Genomic DNA, 6,237 nt, shown 5'->3' on the forward strand with positions numbered 1-6,237 from the left:
AGCAAAAAAAAAAAAAAAAATTGCCATTCCATACAGTACCTCTCTCTTGTGGGGTGAGGGGATGTCAGGGAAAACATTCTCACTTTTTTGCTGTTTTCAGCAGTCAGAGGTTTCAGCGAACAAATGATCTCACGCTTCCACCACGCCTGACCGCCTCGGCCTATTGTGCGGGCCGCGTAGACTGAAGGATGAGAACGGCAGAGGAAAAGGCGACGTGTTTTTTACAGTCCTTTGCTCTAGTTGCACCCACTTCCTCTATGGTAACAGCTGTCAAAACGTTGCCGGATTACAGCGCACCGCAGAGCTGCAGCTCACATTAGAGCCTGGCACAGTGCAGGAAGTTAGAGGAGGGGTTAGGCAAGCAGGGAATATTCAGGCCAGTCCGCTCCTTAGGGCAAGGCGAGAGAGAGAGAAACCCCAGGGAGCGCCGGCTGACACGAAGGGCTGCTGAAATTAATGCTGGTAATTCTTCTACACGTGTTGGGGATCTCACCAGCTCCTGAAGTGATGTTTTAGCTGTTGTAACTGATATGATTATGAACTGAAGTAGTGTTTTGTCCCTCACTCAATCTGATATTCCAGTTATCCACACCAGGGGGATGACTGGCTGGAAGGAATACCAGCACAGGAATTGACATCAGCAGGCACCATATTTGTCTAAAAAATAATGTATGAAAGTAATGCAGTCACGGAAGGAAATGGCATGAGCCAGTGACTTTGTAAAAGCTACGCCTAGACTATATCTCTATTATAAGAAATGCATTGGAGCAGGCAGGCAAGAAAGTTTATAGAGACCCCTGAATCATTACAGCCTGAGCCACATATTCTAGTGAAAAACATCTAGTGTGATCCTGTTATCCTATGCAAAGGTGCACACACAGCATCACAAATCAGTGAAAGTGTTTTAGGAAAGAAAACCTCAGATTTGGACAAACTGTGGCTTTTCCCATTTTTGAGAAGCATGTTGTCATCTGAGGATTGAGATGTGTGTGTATCTGGCGGAAAGACAAACTTGTGGATAAAAGCAGTGGCTAGATCTTTGACTGGACCAATGCAAGACCACAGGCCTGTGGAGGGGAGAGGTCAAGCAGGCTTGAGGTCTGGTGGAATGATGCTATTTTTCTTTCTCTCTACTCTCATCAGTTCATTTGATGTGTCTGCTGGCTAAGATTAGCCAATATTTCCAGTTTACTGTGTTAGGTGTTACAACAGGCTCCATGATATTATGTGACAAGCCACAACACGTTTTTGAAAATACAGCTTTGGTCGTTATCCATTTGCAACACCATTGGCCCAGACTAATACCTACTGAGGGATTCAAGGCCATAGTGAGTACAATGAATGTTGTGATGGTATGGTATGGAGAGACTATTTGAATTTCTGTTTCCATCATTACCGTTTTGAGATTTCAGAAGAAACTTACAGTGTCTCTGTTCATTATCTTTCTTTTTACAGTATAAGAACATCCAGAACTCCGTCTTTCTTTCTTATCTTGATGCTTCCCATGATTTATCTCAACAGGCAAGAGAGTTGGTAAATATAAAGAATGATGGTTGTGTGGACATAGCAAGTTTATTAAATTGAGAATGGAGAGAGGACCAGGACTTCTTGAACGTCAGTGTGCGCCTTCCCCATTGATTACGATTTCTACAGTGTGTAATGGAGATGGAGAAATCCCCGGAGGCTGTTGAAATTGAAATTTCCTCCAACACTTTTTAAACATCTGGTAGGGGAATTTTGTTTGTTGATATAACATTCTCTTTTCAATGGGGAATTCTGTCATATTTTGGAACATATACCCATATTATGTGAAGCATATCAGAATGAGATCTCTGGACTAATGTGTGAGTTTGATGTTTTACCAAGCAATTGTTTTGATGGTGCTGGTAATAGGAAGCCTATTCAAATATATTAAATCCTGTATGAAAACAGTGATCTGGGTCCAGCACTCAAGGCAAATCCTTTAACAAGGCACTCTAGGAAAGCAAGGCAAACAGACAAACAGCTCTATGCCTCATGTCTCTTGCCTCTGAATGTTTGCTGATAAGTATCTTAGTATGCCCCACAGCATCGTCATTCAGTACACCAGCTTAAATGTTCACCTGATGAACTAACAATGGTCCAGTATGTCAGTATCATTAAGTCAGTATATACTGTATCTACACTGATGTGCTATTGATGGTCTATTCACTTTTAGGCTATTTCATATAATATATTTTGAATAGTAATCAATGTAAGAAATATGAATGACAATATAACAAATGATTTAATGCATAGCTTCATATTTATTGTTTAAGGCTATCCACTTTTAAGGAAATTCAGTGCTGAAAACAGGAACAGAGGGAGAGAGCAAGAAATCCACAATGCTAGGGGTATTGGGGGGGCTGGGGGCTGTAGGTAGCAGTCATATCCACTAGCTGTGGATAAAATGGTTAAAGGCTAGCCATTCCTATGTTTGGAAGTCCTTCACCAAAAATTAGACCTGTTCCACAGTAACATGTGAGTTGTGTACAATAAAAACATGTCTGCTATGGATAACTATCTAAATATAAAACATCCACTGCCAACAGCTAGTCCTAGCATGTTAGCACCTAGCACTCTACCGGCATAACGGCTAGTCGACAACTATTACGAAAAACTTACCAGCAGCGTATTAGTAGGCTTCTTGTAGACAAGATGAAAACTAAAAATTATATTGATGTTGGCTACTCCAGATTCTAAGGGACATTAAAGCAATCCATAAAATAATTCAAGAAATTACCCCAAACCCATGAAATACTTTAAAAATTCATTTATTATTTTCAGATTTCCTTGCCTTTGTTATACAAAGATGTTAAATAACTTAAATACATTCTTACCAGTCATTCATGATCAGTTCATACCTACAAGCTGTACACATGAGGTAGAGGAAAATAATTTAGGTTCCCATAAGACATGAAAAAGTGGACATGGACAACCTCCTGTATGTATACTCTCCTCAAAGCGCAACAGATGTCTGCCTATAGCAGCACAACACACAAACTCAATCCAACTCAGTGAATTCAACCCTCTGCAGTCTACAGCACTTGCAAAACGTATTGGCATGCTTCAGAGGTTGTACAAATTCTCCATAAGGTCACATTTTATTCAGTCAATATTTTCATCACCACCCCCGATATGCTCATCACAAAAAGCAGATGTCAGGAGCTGACCGCCAAGCTAATTCTCAGAATAACCAGCACAGATATTAGTGCAGATGGAAGTGGAACTTTTACTGCTGTTTGGAGCAACGAGGAGGACATTTGGATCGTGAAGCTCCTGAGACTGCACTTTGGGAAGAGGCAGAGAGACAAAAATGCCATTTGTACTGTTAACTAAACATGATTTGGGGATTGATTCACACTGTTCATCTGCATGATTGTTTTCTGAGCTTTGAATGACAAAACATCTGTAACGAATGGTAGAAAACTCCAAGAATAAATTTAGCACTGAGTAAGTTGTGTGTGATTGTGCTGTGCTTTGAAGTAGTTTTGAGATCTTTCTAGGACTTTGAAAAATTTCAGCTGAATAAAAACATACATTGCCTCTGTTGAAGCATCCACCCCAAAGAAGCAAACCCCAGGTGGAAATCCAGAGTAAAAAATAAAGAATATAAAATCAGTTTTGACTTTACAAAATGTACATTGAACACATGCTCATATATATTTTTTAAATAATTTATCTTTGTTTTTATTTTTTATTTTTTTTTCTACAAAATAGATTTTTATACATGATCCACTGAAAACCTAAAAGGCGAGGAACCAAAGATGAGATAAAAGGACCAAGTCTGTGATATTTTTTGAAGAAGAAGAAAGAAAAGAACTGCTGACATGTGCTGTTCTTAGTCATTAATGTTTGAACGTTTTTTTGTATATGTTAAACATATAACACACACTGTGCATATTGAGTATAATCACTGGCTGCATTTATTTATCACCTAAACCATTTTATGCTGTAGCTACATTTGTCTAGAGCGACAGTTCTGGGACAGATGAGGGCCTATTATGTACATCCACCGAAGCCTTACGAGGGTGTCTGCACACGTCTGCTGTGGGAAGCAAGCATGCCTTGTGAGGCCCTCCACATAGCGATTATGGTTTCCATGTAGCGTGCAAAGTTCTATGTATATGTTTCTAACAGTTCTTTAATTGGCATGCCTCTTCATCGCAAAATGTCAGGAATTCAACTCATAATGGTGACTGCCTGAAATTAAGATCCCTTCTCAGATATACACGTTGTTTCCTGTAGTATCACTATTTGTGCTTCAACAACTAACAGAAGTTTTAGGCAAGGATGAATGCAAATAAGCAAGCCAATGGTCATATTTTTAAAAAGAAAAAAAAACTTTTCTCATAATCATCCTGTGAAAAATCGCTTTTAACAAATATTGGCACATACAATTTAGAAATGGACTGCAATCCAATAACCAATTACAGCAGCAATGCACACTCTGCCTATCTGAACCTCTCCCCTCAAAGCCTATGCATAAAAACACAAGCATCAGCCCTTAACTGTACTACAACCTGCATTCGGCCCTCAATGCTCCATTAAATTGCCTGTGAGATTTTAGCATGTGCCTCACCCTTGTCTCTATACCACAGGAACAGAAACCGTAGTTATTTACAATTAACAAAAACATTTGCTTTATAGATTTATAAATATAGGTCTTTAAATATTTAAAGGGAGAGCTTCCAGCTTCAGTGCGTGAATGGTGCCATATTAACAATATCAGGTCCCTCACTCAGTAGTTCAATCTCACTCACCTAGAATGATAGAAGAAGGCCATATATAATGCACTTATATACCTTTGTCATATGTTTCAGGTCTATACAATATATTGTGTATATATATTTATATATATACACACACACAGTGAATATATAAGTATACTCGACAGAGTCTGTTTTGTCACATACTAGTAATGGTCTTTTTAACACACTCATATGCTTTCTCGTGATGGTTTAGGTCTTGCGGTTAAGGTATGTGGCAAATCTGCCAACAGTCATTATCATGAGAAAAATAAAATTGTCTCAATATTATCCTGCAAAGTGGAGATATGTCACACAGAACTGGTCTGCATGAATCTGCTCAAAGAAAGAACTAAGGTGGTGATGTACCTTTGCATTGCTTGGCCTGAAACTGTCTATGCAAGTAAATCATAAGAATAGGATGAAAGAAGGCATCTGCAATAAAGCTTTCTTCGGACTATTGAAATCTCTACCAACTACAATATTGTCATCTTATCACTGTAGTCCATGGAAGTGCATGAAAGAAAAGTTTTTTGCATTCTGTCAACTGTGAATCCTCACCCAAAAGAATGTTTCTGTTGGACTGAGATTGAACTTAAGAAGTGAATGTTGACCAAGAGTGGTTACATTTCTTGCAAACTTGCTTCACAATAGTTTGGGCCCAATGAGATCCGATTCCTCACAGACCAAATGCATTCTGACTTAGGCTATAAGAGCAAAACATGCTTTTGAAATTATTAATTAAAGCAAAGGCCTCTTTACATATATTTGTTAAGTGTCCAGGTTTTGAGGTCTTCCTTGTGACAGTTTTAAGCGTTCATGCTTTCAGGACGGAAGACTTGAGGTTTTACAATAGACTCGGTCCGAGTGAACTTGTGTAAGAGCAGTGTAATCAACCGAACTCGAAGCTGTGCATTCTAACAATGATGTTACGGCAGAAAAAGAAGCCATGCTCTTATGATGGGGTCCAGCTGGGCAGACTGCTGTGAAAGCAACATGTCAGCAGCATTCGGTGAGGGTGGACAGTTCAGCTTGTCAGGTGGTGCTCCGTTAATGCCGCCTCCACTGGAGGTGTTCTGCTCTTGCACGTGTACATGACTCTAGGTCCAATTGAGCATAGTGGTTTCAGTTGTTCCCTGAACATTGATCTGCTGAGTTCATTCAAGGCCAAACATAACCTTTAACCGACTGGCAAAACTTGTCACGACAGAGCAAAAAAAAAAAAAAAAGACAACAGTCTTTGCTTTTTCATTTCCATTCCTTGTGAAGGAACAAATCCGGAAAGTTCCATAAATTATATCCACAGAAAGAGGGAAAAAGGACAAAAATGCACTGCTTTCCAAAGGGCCTTGTCAATTTGAATAAAAAAGGAACAAAGGCACACAAATAACAACTTATTTGTGTGGTTAGTGGTTATTTTACATATTCAGATAAGTGGTGTATATAATAGACTTATAATACAATTTGTGTT

This window comes from Alosa sapidissima, chromosome 1, assembly GCF_018492685.1.
Source record: "Alosa sapidissima isolate fAloSap1 chromosome 1, fAloSap1.pri, whole genome shotgun sequence".
In the NCBI taxonomy this organism is placed as follows: domain Eukaryota; kingdom Metazoa; phylum Chordata; class Actinopteri; order Clupeiformes; family Clupeidae; genus Alosa; species Alosa sapidissima.